Source organism: Mirounga angustirostris, unplaced genomic scaffold, assembly GCF_029215605.1.
Source record: "Mirounga angustirostris isolate CCGP_5_RB_7025 unplaced genomic scaffold, mMirAng1.0.hap1 SCAF_5, whole genome shotgun sequence".
In the NCBI taxonomy this organism is placed as follows: Eukaryota; Metazoa; Chordata; class Mammalia; order Carnivora; family Phocidae; genus Mirounga; species Mirounga angustirostris.
In genome coordinates, this window is record NW_026991713.1 from 176,563,498 (window position 1) to 176,578,818 (window position 15,321).

Genomic DNA, 15,321 nt, shown 5'->3' on the forward strand with positions numbered 1-15,321 from the left:
AATAAATAAATAAAATCTTAAGGGAAAAAAAGTACTAACCACAACATAAAACATTAATCTTCATCAAAATTAAGGACAACTGCTCATCAAGAGACCATCAAGAGACGTTGAGAAGGCAAGCCTCAGAATGGGGTACATATACTTGCAATACATGTATTTGCAATGCATATTTTGACAAAGGACGTCTTTCCAGAATGTTAAAAGAATTTCTACAAATCAGTAAGGAAAATACCAACTCATTTTTTTACTGGGCAAAAAACTTGAGCACAGGCACTTCATAAAATAGCAAAATGGCTAATGAGCACCTGAGAAGGTGATCATCATTAATATTCATCAAAGAAATGCAAATTAAAAGCAAATAAGATACCACAAGCATCTACCTGTTAAAATCAAATAGAAACAGAAACTGGACTAGGGCACCTGGGTGGCTCGGTTGGTTAAGCGTCTGCCTTTGACTCAGGTCATGATCTCAGGGTCCTGGGGTCAAGTTCTGCATTGGGCTCCCTGCTTAGTGGGGAGTCTGCTTCTCCCTTTGCCCCTCCCCCTGCTCATTCTCTCTCTCTCTCTCTCTCTCTCTCGCAAATAAATAAATAAAATCTTAAAAAAAAAAAAAAAAAAGAAACAGAGACCAGACTTGAAAATACCCTGAGTAGACAAAACCAGTTTAGTCAGACAAGTAAAGCTGAATTTAGCTTATTTTGTAAGACAAGCAAGGCTAAATCGACCTGGGTCACTTCTTGCTGGTGCCTCTGAAAATCATAAGTGAAACAAAGTAGTTCCCCCAAATTGATAGGGGGTAACTGCTAATCCGTGCATTTAAGAAAATTCTAATATCATAACCAATCATTGTAAAGAGTAAATAGTCACTATAGAAGCTGCTGCATAAAGATATACCTCTGAGCCTCCCTCCCTGTTCTGGTTTGAGCGCTCCTCGTTTGCAAACTGTCTCTTTGATGTGTATACAATAAACTTTTTCTAATTATCACTTCAGTGATTTGTTGATTTTCGTTTTTTATTCTGAACTTTTGACATCCCCTATTGGCTAAAATTACGATAACTGGCAACCCAAATTGTAGACGGTAACTGTGGGGCAACTTGAACTCTCATACACTGTGAATACAAGTCTAAATTCTTAGAATCAGGGCGCCTGACTGGCTCAGTCGGTAGGGCATGCGACTCTGGATCTCAGGGTTCTGAGTTTGAGCCCCACATTGGGCATAGAGAATACAGATGACTTAAATATAAAACCTTTAAAAAAATAAATCGCTAGAATCACTTTGGAAAACTTTTGACAGTATTTACTCAAGTTAAACATACATATTCCCTATGATTCAGCCATTTCACTTCTAGGCATATCCTTAATAGTAATTAGTGCATATTTCCCTCCAAAAGACAGGTATAGGAACACTCCTACCTGCTTTTTCTTAATAATCCAAAACTGGAAATAACCCAAATGTTCATCTACAACAGAATGAATAAGCAAATTTTGGTACATTCATACAAAAGAATACTACAGAGCAGTTAAAAGGCCATACACACATGAATGAATACAATATTGAGTGAAAAGATACAAAAGAACATAATACTGTATGAGTCCATCTACATGAAGTGAAAAATAGGCAGAGTCGTGGTTCCCTCTGGTGGGGGATTGGTTGGGAGGGGGTCAGGAGGGAGCCAGCTGGAGTGTGGGAACTGTCCTGTGTCCTGATTTTAGTGGTTGGGCATATACATATGTAAATGTATAAACATACATATGTGGATGCCCATAGAGTCCATCTCCAATCACTGAAGTCAAGGTGTAGCCCAGGAGCAATGTCTTTAGTGGTTCCGTCTTTATCAGTTGGCAATTTCCTGTGGGCCATAAAGAGGTGTCTGAATAAATCCCCTGGGTTCTAGACACAGTCCTTCACTTCATTTTGAAAAGCCACCCAATTTCCCCTCATTCATCAGAATCTATTGTTTCATCCAGGACAATAACTTCTTCTCTCTCTCCATTGGTTCAGCCAATGAAGATCTCCAAATGGCAGGGGTTAGACTCCGTTTCCAATTTACCAGAACCGTGACTCTGTTCCCTGGGGTAATAGGGGTCCTTTTGCTACTAGAATCTCAAAATCCAGTGAACTCAGGGCTGTGTGGATGGAAACAAAAAATTTTTCCGTGGATTATTAGTTGTAATCTGCAAGGAAACACTACCACCTCTACTCCCAGTTGATGGCATGTCCTGAATATTGTAGAATGACATCTCAACCTCACAGGGTGTGGCCACAGCTAAACCTTCAGGAGGCCATTCCACCATCTATGTGAACACCAGGATAACACTTTTAAAAATGGTAATGTCCAAAGCTGAGAGCTTGACCTGTGTGTGACTCAGAAACACAAACTCATGTCCCAGCTCACCTGGGGACGGCATGAACTGACATTCCTGATGACAGGTAGAGCAGGAAAGGTGCTTGAGACCTTCTATCATCACTTCAGGAGCCCTCCAGCTAACTAGCCTGATGCCAATCCCATGAAGAAGAGCTTCCCTTCCTCGTTTCAACCGTAGAGCAGAACCATCACCTGTTGGTGCTTAAAACATTCCTCAAGTATTCTTCCTGTGTGCCACATTCAGAGATTAACAATCCTCCCACAGGCAAGTTTCTAAATAAACCTGTGGGTTGAAGAGCTGGCAGAGAGGAGGGAACCGAGGACTGAGTGAAAGGGTGATGGAGGGCACCTTGCAGGAGGTGAGGCAGTGAGAGGGAGATCAGGGCAAGCACACCACTGAAATCGGACAGACATTCTGAGTTTCAAATCCGGGTTCAGGTTCTCTTGAGGTGTGTCTCCTTAAGTAAGTCACACAATCTCTCTGAGTATCTGTTTCCTCAACAATAACAAGGGCTAGAATAATTCTCTTGGGAGTGCTATGGAGATTGGATGCATGAATGGAGCCATCCCTCCGTGAAAGCAAAGAGAACACTGGCAAAAATGATCCAAATCCACTTCTTCGGAACTCTGGAGATGAAGTAAAGGATTGCAACATTCTAAGAAGCATTTATACAAGCAAAACAGTGGAATCTCTGTAAAAGCAGTGAGATCCGTGGCATTTTTAGTTTTCCCTAATTCCACCTCTCCCTCCAAGCTCCCTGGTAGCCTTGAAAGTCAGCAGCCTTGCGACAGTGACAGGCGTAAAAAAAGCAGCCTTGGTGGCGCCTGGGTGGCTCAGTCGTTAGGCGTCTGCCTTCGGCTCAGGTCATGATCCCAGGGTTCTGGGATCGGGTCCTACATCGGGCTCCCTGCTCGGCGGGAAGCCTGCTTCTCCCTCTCCCGCTCCCCCTGCTTGTGTTCCCTCTCTTGCTGTGTCTCTCTCTGTCAAATAAACAAAATCTTAAAAAAAAACCAACAAGCAGCCTAGCAGTCACTGGAGGCGGCGGAAAGGGCTTGGAGCTCCCCAAAAGCCCCATCCCCAGAGAATGGTCACCGTTTGACCTGCTTGGTCCAGTTTTTGCAGAAAAGCCCCATTTTGAAGCGTGTCTTTATTTGATCCAAGAGTTTGCCAGTTCATCATGTGGACGAAGTTCCCTTTCTATTCCTAGTTAGTTGAGTTTTATCTTGAAATGTGGTTGGATTTTGTCAAAAGCATTTCTGCATCTATAGGAGGATCACGTTTGTAATTTGCTTATTTGTTTGGTGACTTGGTCGGACTGATTCTGAGAACTCAGTCCCATCCCCGAATCCAGCAGTCCCACCTTGCACAATCTCTGATATCCCCGCTCAGGTTTTTTTTTTTTTCTCTTCTCTTCTTTTTGCCTCTTAATCTGGTTCGTCCCCTGGTTCGGCGTAAGCCACTGATGGGTTAAAGGTCGTGCATACGCCCCTCGGCCAGTTAGATTTTTGCCTGTTCCTGTTGTATGTGTGGCATAGAAGCTGCTAATCCAATTCAGAGAGTTTACTTGTTTCTGCCTTATGTTCAGCCAGAAACTCGCAGCTCAGCGTTCTTTTTTTTTTTTTTTTAAAGATTTTATTTATTTATTTGAGACAGAGAGAATGAGAGAGAGAGAGAGCATGAGACGGGGGAGGGTCAGAGGGAGAAGCAGACTCCCCGCCGAGCAGGGAGCCCGATGTGGGACTCGATCCAGGGACTCCAGGATCATGACCTGAGCCAAAGGCAGTCGCTTAACCAACTGAGCCACCCAGGTGCCCGCAGCTCAGCGTTCTTTCCATGGTCTCCTCTGAGAGGGTGTAGCCCTGGGCCAGCGCACCGTCTTCCAGATGGCCAGCGTTGACTGGGATGTCATTTGAAACCCCGGCTTGCTAGGAGCGACCACCGAGTAGCAGAAGCTAACTGTTCAGTAAATGCAGGTGTGAAGTTTGCGTAAGCTCCTTGGGCCGATGAAGTTTCCCCCTGTTTTGATGCAGTATGAAGGAATGCCTTCGTGTTTACCCCGTTTACAGCTACTCTGAAGGCTCCGGGGTTGGTACATTCTTCCTGGCTCCCAGAGCTGTCCAGGATCCCAGGAGGGCTGTGGGAATCTGCCAGATTTCCCTTCAGGCTTGGAGTTTTCAACTCTGGGTTCTGCATGAAGTCGGTCCTCCCTGGTGCAGCCGCTGAGCTCCTCATCCTGGATCCTCCCTCTGGGCAGCACCCTGGGCCGCTTCACCTGAGCTGCGGGGGGGACCAGATTTTCTGCTGATTGTTTTTGGATAGTGTCACTCGCTGAATTGCTGCTTTGCCAGGGAGAGGGCTTGCGAATCCTTTCCTCCGACATCATGAATGTCCCACCTCCACACCTTGCATTTTCACTTAACAACTTACCCTGGGGACATTTCCAGGCCCTTGGGATTGAGCACATTCTTTTCTACCCGTCGTCGCACGGGATTCCACTGTATGGCTGTTCTCCCATATTTAAAACAGCCTTGCTCAGTTGATGGGTATCTAGAGTGTCCCCGCTTTTTCACTGTTTCAGGCAACGTCGCACCTTCTCTCCTACCATCACAGGAAGATGGGAGAACTTGGCAGTGATGGAGGGAAGGCTCCTGTGGCCCAGCTGGAGGCCGTCACCCTGGAGAATTTGGAGGCGGCTCGCTATGTGACGTTAGGGGAGCATATTTGGTCTTCTCTGCTTGGCCCTAAGTTGGAAGTGGGGACAGAAATGAAGGAAGCTGTCAGTTATGGATCGAGTCTGGCATTTGGGAGCCGATGGTGGCTCGGGAGGCGGTCTGACATCCCAGACGGGTTGCCGCAGGCGGTTTAGGTCAGAGTTTGGTCCTCGTGTGTGGACTGGCCACCATACATCTGTATGTTCAGTCTCCCCACATCCTCAATAAACAGTGTAGATTCTACCTCCCAAATATAGTTAGGAAGCAACCACTCCCCCTAGCCATCCCCGTCCATGTTCGAGCCACCATCATCTCTGATTTTGCCATGAGAAAAGGCTTCCTTCTGGGTTTCCACGCTTCCAGCCTCGACCCCTTTCAACCCATTGGGAGCACTGCTCAGAAGAATCCTAGAAGGCAATGGGATCATGGACACCCTCTCCATCCCAGTTCCCAATAAAATCCCATTTCCTCACCGCAGTCTACAAGCACCGTTCTGAGAAAACTCTGCTCACCTCTTCCATCTCACTGGGGACCCCCTTCCCTCTACCCCCACTCCCAGCCCCGTCCTGCTTCTTCCTATCTCTCTTCCCCACCTTGAAGACGTTCCCTTGGCCTACAATCTGCCCCCTACTCCAGCCTCCCATCTTTCAGGTCTCGGCCTGAACAGAACCCCTGGGGACCAAGGCTGATGACATCCCTGACCATCCCCACCCAGCTGTCTTTTCTCTTCCCCTTTTAGCACTTAAAAAGGAAAACAAAACAAAACAAACCACCACTATGGATGGTTTCACACATATTAAAAACAGAGAGAAAAGCACAATGAATTTCCTTACACCAGCTTCAACAACAGCCTAAATTTTGCTATTCTGGTTTCAGTTATATTCCTTGACATCTTTTAAGAATATTTGAGAAGGAAATCCCAGATACCACTTCATTTCACTTGCATCTACCTCAGGATACATGTCAGGACCCCCCCCCCCCCGCCCTTTTTTTTAACATGGCAGCAATGCCTTTGTCCCACCTCACCCAATGAACAATCATCCCTTTATATCTACTACACAGTCAGGACTCCGTTTCCCCTGATTGTTGCTTATACGTCTTTTTACCACCGGTTCCTCTGCACCAGGATCCAAACTACAGGCCCTACATGATATTGGCCGACGAGACTGGAAGTCTCTTTTTTATCAAGAGAGTCTCCCCACTCAGTTGTCCTGCAGTCGACCCCACATTCTGGATTTGGCTGATTACTTTCCTGTGGTTTCACTCAACACAAGGATAATTGAGAATGTTCCTCTTATCTCTTTGACTTAGAACTAGAAGAAATACATTTTGGCAAGAAGATATCATCTGTGATTTCCAGCGCTGGGGTCAGTGGGACAAAGATCCGTGCATTTTAGGTATTGACACATATTGCTGAGAAGGTTACTCTAATTTATACTCCTGGGGCGGGACGGTGGGTAAGCAGGCCCATTCTCACCGCCAGACACCCCCAGTTTGAGCCAACTCCCAGGTTTGTCATTTTTAATGTGTGATAATGTGATAATTCTGCTTCTGGCCACAAGAGGTCAGCAAGGCCCGGGCAGCGGACCCCAGGGGATCTTCCAAGGCTGGATCCTGGGCTTTGAATCCCCTTGGGGGACCTGGCATCCGGGGTGTCTAGTAATCAGGAGGTGGGCGAGTGGGGCAGACTGGATAGGGGTGGACGAGGGCGGGGGCATGTCAGAAAGACCCTGGTAAGAGAAGGGCTGAAAGTCAGAGCAGGTGTTCTACTCCTGGAAATTCAAACACTGAACATTTCTGTGACTAATGTTAGTTGAAGCTTATAATTGTTAATTATAGCAGCAACTGGGCCTACGAGCACCACATACTTGATCTTTACCTCTTCTGCATATACACCCATGGCAGGTACAAAGATACGGCCTTTTTATAAAATTGCTATACAGGGGCACCTGGGTGGCTCGGTCATTAAACCTTCTGCCTTTGGCTCAGGTCATGATCCCAGGGTCCTGGGATCGAGCCCCGCATCGGGCTCCCTGCTCCGCGGGAAGCCTGCTTCTCCCTCTCCCACTCCCCCTGCTTGTGCTCTCTCTCTCAAATAAATAAATAAAATCTTTTAAAAAAGATAGAGGACATTATTAACAAAGAACCCATTGTTTTAGGCAAGGTCCCCCTTCTATGGGGGATGGTTGGGTTCTATTCATAAATTTCCTAGAGCTGACTGGGGAACTTGTTTGTTGACCTGTTAAAGGTTATGCTTCTGGGGGGTTGAAACTGCAGTTGGATTAGGTACTAAGTCTTGATTGACTGACTTAGGGCCTTAACCAAAGTGACGCCATTTTGGTCCTGTAGTTTTCTTTTTAACATTCGATTAAGTTTTGTTTCTTGTACATATAACACCAAAGCAAAGTTTTAAAACCTACTTACCACATCACACCAGTTTTTGTGAATATTTTGAAAATGATATTTTCCCCTTGTGGCCCCAGGACAATTTTTAAATAAAAAGCCGGAAGCCAATAATCTCACCTGGGGGGATGTCACCTCGTCCTCTAGCAAAATGTTTGGTATTCATTCTTCTCATGACAATTCAGGTTATCATTACTGATATTACCTCTCTGGTTGTTTTTGTTTTAAATCTGAGGTCCCAAGTCAATGGAGGGCCTGGATTTGAATTTGGCTTCAGCCTGTATGGACGTGTCTCCAGGTCTAATGTCCTTTGAATGGTGCCCTTGGGTACTTTGCAAATGCAGAGGTAACTTGGAGGCTTTCCTCCTCCAGGATTTGGATGGTAACTCCTGGGGATGCAGTGCTGAGATGAGGTGTCTGGAAGACAGAGGGCAGATGACCCAAGATCTGGGCCCCACACCCCTCCTTCCCCAGTTCACTTTCTGCTCTCATCTCTGCTGGTTTGGAAGCTCAGGATTTGGATTCCTGGCTAAGGCAGGAGTGGAGCAGACGGGAAAAGGGCATTCATTTGGAGGAGGTGGGAGGCTGGGACAGTTCAGAACAGGGAGGTCCCTGGTCAGAGGAGGCGCTTGCCAGGAATGAGGAGGTACCCTCCAAGCTGTCAGGCCCCTTGGGGGATTGCCATGCCCACCCTGTGCCCCTTTGTTGCAGCTGCACCCAGTGACTGGTGGATGGGAGGCCCCCTTGCCCCTGCTGTCCACCCCAAGAATAATCCCCTGATCAATCTCCTTGCCTTAATCTCCTCTCAGAGCCTGCTTCCCAGGAACCCTAGCTGGAACAAGCTGGTTCCTGGGAGCTGCTTTTTTTCCTTCTTGCAAAGACCTGAAGCTGGCTCAGGGACCGCAAAGCCAGAAAAGAGGAAAGGCTGCCCCCCGGCCGCCGTGGCTTCCCCAGCTGAGCAGTGACCAGGACAAATCCTGCTCCATGAGGCTCAGGGCCCGGCACACAGTAGACTGAACAAAGAACGGACAGTCAGAGTCCCAGCTCTGAGCGATGACAGGGGACAGAGGATCCTGATCAGACAAACCCTCTGGCAGTTAGACAGACATGGTTAAAAAGAAGGGTGCCTGGGTGGTTCAGTCGGTTAAGCGTCTGCCTTCGGCTCAGGTCATGATCTCAGGGTCCTAGGATTGAGCCCCCACGTTGGGCTCCCTGCTGAGCAGGGAGCCTGCTTCTCCCTCTTTCTCTCTCTGCTGCTCTCCCTGCTTGACTCTCTCAAATAAATAAATAAAATATTAAAAAAAAAAAAAGAAAGAAAGACAGCCACAGGCCCCAAATGGAATCATTTATGTTAAGAGCCTCACATCAGGAAACCAGGACTTAATACCTAACCTAACTGCAGTTTTCTCCCTCTATCCGAAAGTACCCTTGAACCCATTAACCTGGAATTTCCTGGTCAGCACTAGGAAATTTATGGCTAGACACTTTCCGTTCCCCTTAGGAGGGCAAACTTGTCTAAAATAATGCATTCTTTGCTAATTATGTCCCTTTTCCATTTTCTCCCTGTTTTTAAAAGCCTTTCCTTTCCTGCAGCCCAGTGGAGTTTCCCTCTGCCTGCTGGAAGGGAAGCTGCCCGATTCATGAATTGATTAGTGAAACCAATTATATCTTTACTAGAGTGAACATTTGTTATTTAACAACATATATCAAATAAAATCTGGAATATATATTATAAAATCTGAAATATACAAGTATGTATAAGCTATATGCGTGTATATACATGCATACATGTATATACACACATACACACATGTATAGTAGATTATAGATAAAATATAGGTATAGATACTGATGTAGGAAATATTGCAGTTTGGGAGCGAATGGTCAAGAAAGAATTCTTTTTTAAAAAAATATTTTATTTATTTATTTAATAGACACAGTGAGAGAGGGAACACAAGCAGGGGGAGTGGGGGAGGGAGAAGCAGGCTTCCCCCAGAGCCGGGAGCCCGATGTGGGGCTCGATCCCAGGACCCTGGGATCATGACCTGAGCTGAAGGCAGATGCTTAACTGACTGCGCCACCCAGGTGCCCCAAGAAAGAATTCTTGAGACCTCTTTGGCGCAAAAAGGTGGTTTTATTAAAGCATGCGGACAGGACCTGTGGGCAGGAAGAGCTGTACTGGGGTCATGAGGAGTGGCCTATTATATACTTTCAAGTTGAGAGGGGGTTAGGGACAGTGTAAGTCTCTAAGGAATTTGGAAGCAAGGTTTCCAAGACCTTGAGGGGCTAGCTGTTGCTAGGAAAAAGGTATTTATTACTGTCTAATAAAACCCTAGCCATGAGACCCTTCAGATGTATATCAGTGGGCCACATGCTTGGAGGATGATTGCTAACAAAAATCTTGGGGAAGGAGGTAGAGATAAAGGAAGTTTCCAAAGGAATTTTTATATGTTAAAGGAGAATTACAGGATCCTGGAGGTCAGGCTAATGTTAAGCTAAGATTGCCTTTTGCCCTTAGCAAAGTATTAACATGGAGGCAGTTTCTAGAGGAAGGTCACTCTGCCTGTCAATGGGCTGTAAGTTGGAAGGAAATTTAATTTTTTTCCCCTTTGCCTTTGTTCCCAGCATCAGGTCCTATTTGAAGGTATAGGGGGTGACGGAGAGCATCAAGAACCTGGAGAGAACCTTGAAAGGAGTAACATTGGCAAGTTTGTAGCTGTGTGCCTGAGGATAGTTTCAATGTGGATATCTGAGCTATCCATGTGTTTGCTGTCATATTCCTAGTGGTGCAAGGGGCTGATAGAGGATTTAAAAATGTTTCCTGCCTGTCTGTAGAGTGTACTCAACTCTCAGTCATGTAGATAGCGGTCTGTTGGGTGGTGTTTGGAGGAGAGCGTGGACAGTGAGATCTGGGATGGGGAGCCTCCCCTCAGTGGGGTAGGGAGACCAGGGACAGACTTACACTCTGGACCCGGCTGGACTTCAGGATCACCCAGGTTACCTGTAGAACCATACAAGTACTCAGCTGAGCCAGGGTCTCTGAGAAGGGGGACCAGGCATCAGGATTGTTGCAAGCTTCCCGAGAAACGCTGAAAGGTGAGCACCCCTGGATCAAAGTCAGTGAAGCAATGTTCCCACAGCGCCCCTCCACTGCAGCACAGACTTGGGGCAGCTGTTGAGAGACAGAAAAAGAGATTGATGCATGCGAAATACCTGTCTGGCTCTGTGATTATTCTTCTTCTTCCCATTTTGCACACCAGGAAGATGTGGCTGGCTGGTGGCAAAGCCAAGGCCAGAAAAGTTACGTGGGACAGCTGCCTATTGTCCACTCATTATTTACCTACCCAGGGTGGGTGTTTACCTTGAACCTGGCCCTGCCCATGGTCGTGGTCCCCACAGGTTAGGAGAAGCTGGGCAGGAAGCTGATCTTACAGCAGAGGACTGCCCGACATGAACCATCCACCCAAGTCAGACAACACCACTCTGTGACCCTGGTGCAGGGAGACAGAGACCAAAACCAGCTCAAAAGCTCATCTAATTAAGGTCCCTGTGCAAAGCACAAGAATACCAAATAGCCCTACTCTCCTGGCTAATACAAATGACCGTCACGGATTTGTCAGTCATAGCCCCACCCTCCCCCTGCTCTTTCCCCTTTCTAGAGAAGATTTATTAAGATATCTCATCAAGAATTGGTCCTGCTTCCTAATAGTATCCAATAAAAAGTACAGCCCCACTTCCTTGAACTTCCCCAAGCATCTAAGGCAAGTATGAATTCTGCCATGAGTCCTTCCTGACCCTTTCTGGAGGAGACCACTACGGTTCCCCATGGTGGGCCCTCCGACTTCTCACAACCAGTTGATAAACCTCCCCGCAGTCTTTGGCTGATGGGCATTGACAGGATGATACTGTGGGGCCCTGGGGCTGGTTCGAAGGTGGCACAAAGAGAAGGAGAAGCCATTTCCCTAAAAGCTCTTGCAAAGGAGATCTTTGAACTGGGTCTGGAAGAATAACAAGAGACTGGCCAGGCAAACTGAGGAGAAAAGGCCTTCCAGGCAGAGGGAACAGCATCTGTGTAGTCCCAGAGCATGAGAAAGCCATACACATTTGGGGAGTTTGTTTGGATTCATTTACTGGGTGTGGGGCATGGGCGAGGCTGTTTTATACTGACTCTATCCTGAAGGCAAGGGGAGCCACTGAAGGATTTTAGGGGGAGGGACTTAATCAGACTTGTGTTTCAGAAAGTTACTCTGGTAGGGAGGGTTTGTGGCCTGGAGAGGCTGAGACAATTGGGACTTTGTTATCAGACACTGCTAAGCACATAGTAGATGCCCATGTTGGAAATTACCCCGGGGGGAGAAGGAAAATCAGGTCAGGTCAGAAGGGGGCATTGGGTCCTGGGGACAGATGGCAGAGGGTGGCCTTGTGAGAGGAGACTGTGATGTAGCCAGGGCTTTGGGGAAGGGGTGAAAAGCATGGGTGGTTGTGGGGGGGGGCTTTCTCTCCCTCCCTGCTTGCCAATTTGCCCTCCAAAGAACCAGGAAGACAGTAAGTGCTTAATCAGTGCACATTCAATAGTGCAAGACACTTCAGGGACAGACAGATGTAGGTCTGTGTGGCTTGCTTTGGGACCTAGCCTCCCTGAGCAAGGCTCCGCATCCACAAATTAGGAACAGCACCTCCTACCATGTAGCTACAGATGGGGGAAGCACATTTTCAGTAATAACGTTGGGCCCAGGCTGCCTTTGTTCCTTCAGTAATCCTGCAAGGTGGGTGCTTTACAAGTGGGGAAACTGAGCCTTGAGTGGGAAGCACCTGTGTTCAGGGCACAAAGCTATCTGGTGGTGGAGGGCAGCCTTGGATCCTGGGAAGGCCACCTTCAGAGCTCCCAGCCACGGCCAGCCTGGTCCAGGGGGTGGTATGGGGCGGCCTTCTGGGCCCTTCTCTCTCTTCAGAGAAAGAACAGCAGAGCCCTAGGGAAGATGACTTTTGGCCAGGAGCGGATGAGGGGTTGATCGCTTAGGTGACCGTGAGCGGTCACTGTGGCAGGGGCTGTGGGTTGCATCTGGAGACAGGGCACGATGACCCCCCACCAGGAGCGGTGATGGACAGGCTCGGCGACAAGGCTGGGGGAGCCCGAGCCCGCACAGTGAGCAGGAGGTGGGCTTGCACCAAAGGGACTGTTGGCCAAGGTGAAGTGAGCACCGATGGACTTCTGCCATGGGGGGGCCAGGGGGGACAGAGCCGGGAGTGGGCAGATCCGGGAAGGCCCCAGGGTCAGGAGCCCAAGGCTTTTCCAGTGGCTGCCCCCACCCCTGGCGCCCACCCCGTCTCCTTCACGCACAGTCTAACCCTGACTCCCACACAGGAGTCAGGCCCTCAGTTGCCATAACAACTGGATCCCAGCAGTAAAAATAGTAACATTTCTTATCCAACTTTTTTTGCTCTTGGAAAAAAAGAAAATCCATTTCTAGGTTTGTGTTTCCCTTCAGGGGTCTCCTCTAGGGCCCCGCTGAGCCCACTGCCAAGACCTGGGGAAGGTCGACAGCAGGCTGGGGCCGGGAGGAGGCCAGCGGGCCAGCAGCCTGGGGAATTCTGGTTCCACATCTGTGGCTTCCCTCAGCCTCTGGGCAGCTCTGCTCAACGACGGATGCCCCAGGCCTGCCCTGGACTCCCCGGGAGGAGGGGGCCACGGGGAGGTCAGGCCTCTGGGGTCTTTCACTTTTATAAAGCCAGCAGGGACCTTTTTGGGAATTGAAGTTGAGGGTGGAGGAGGAGTAGGGCTGGCACCTGGGGACAGGTGTGTCCCAGTGGGCCTGACAATAAGGCCTGGGGAGGGGGTCACAACAGTGGTGATGGAGGTCAAGGTCAGGGAAGAAGCCATGAAATGCAGGCCCAGAGCTCGGGGCCTGGGCAGCTGGGCTCCAGGACAGCTCCTCTGGCTGTGTGACCTTCGGAGGGTCCCCGGGTCCCTCTCAGCCTCTTTCCCTTCTCCATCGAGGGGACAGGAGGCTCTGGTCATTATAGCCATGAGCCTCACCCAAAATGTATACGGACAACTGAAACAAAAGTTTCCTGAACATGACTTACTCTCTCCTGGCCCCGTGTACTCTGGACGGATGTCTTTTCTGTTTCATTTCCAACGGCTGCTCACCACCCACTGGTTGACTCCCTGATCTTCTAGAGCCACGCTGCCCCATAGGACTTCCTGTAGTGTTGGAAATGGTCCGACATGGCAGCCACTAGTCACATGTAGCTGGTGAGTACTTGCATGTGGCTTGTGTGACCCAAGAGCTGCATTTCAAATTGCATTTCACTTTATTTAACATAGAAATAAACAGATGCAGGAGGCTGGTGGCTTTCATGCTGGAGGTCGCAGCTCTGGGAGGTCCAGACGAGCAGTTCAAAACCTGCAGCTCCAAGGAACCTTCCAGCTCTGCCTCCTCACAGGGTGGGCTGGCTGCCTCGCCGGACCCTCTGGCCCACCACATTCTATCCCTCGGCCTTCCACTCATGCCAACCTTGACCTCAAGCTCACCTGGCCAAAAGCCAGCTCACATCTTCCCTCACCTCCCTGCTGCTCCTCCCCTGGTCTCCTCCCCCTCCCTCCACACCCCCAAATGTCATCACTACCCACCCAGCAGGGCCAGCCAGAAGCCCAGGGGTCACCCTTCACTTCTAATCCATCAGCAGGGCCTGGTGGATTTGACTTTGACCTCATAAACATCCCTAGACCCCCTTTCTGGTCCCTACCTCCAGTCCTCCCTCCCCCCTCAGCCTGTGAATGGGTGTACCTGCAACCCTTCTTGTCCCCACCAACACCAGCTATCTGTCTGTGCCCATCCTGTGCCCAGCATTTGGGGGCACAGAAGTGAATTCCATGGGGTCGCTTTTGCTCTGGGTGGGATTATTTTCTGAATGTGTAGTAGGAACTCACATAAAGCCTTGTTATTTAAAATAGCAGGGAGCTGGGGTTTGGGAACCAAAGGGAAGGGAGAGAAGTGTGTGGTGGGGAGGAGGTGTCTGTCAATTTGGGCACCTGTCCTTTCATGTTGAAGGCCGTTCTGCCTCCCGCAGTCCCCAAAGGTGTCATCCGCTCCCGTAAGTGGTTTCCCATAGCCTATAACCCGGGCCAAGGTCTCCTAAAGGATAGAGCTGGATTTTGTAGAAGATCAGAGCGGGGTGGGCAGATCCTGGGTACGTTGCCACCCGACAATAAAGTGCGCATGGCCCTGCCTGCGGGTCGTGAGGGTCCCCAGAGTCACAGCCTCTGGGAGTGGATTAGTTCCCCAGAGACTGCGGCCATCCCCGGGCGGGGGTCCCCTGGGGCCGTCGCGCCCCGCAGGCGCTCGGGTGGCAAGAGGCGCCGGCCTTGGGGGAAGCGCTAGCTGCAAGTATCCCGCCCGGCCGGCCACGCCAGGGGCCTGAGTGGCTGGCGCGCCAGGAGTGGGTCCGCTCCCTTCCCAGCCCAGCCCCGGCGGCGGGGACAGCGGGGCTCCGTCTAGCAGGCCGTCACCTCGCTCTGGGAACTACCGGCGGAGCGCACACCGGGAGAGAGCGAGGGAAGGGGCTCCGAGCGGAAGCCCCCGGCCCTCCCTATCGCTCCTCCCCCCCCGGGTGAGGGCAGGAGGGGGCTGCCGGGCACGGGGAGGGGGCCGCGGCCGCGGGGACTAAGGCGATTGGCCCGGAGCCCCCCCGCCCCGCCCCCGCCCCATCTGCTCGGGATTTGGCGTCGGCGTCTCGGGCTCCGGCTCGGCTCGGCTCCAGCTCGGGCTCCGCGCGCCCCCCCGGCCGGCCCCCGCCCCGCGCCCGCCTACCTGCTGCTCCCGCGCCCGGCGCCTC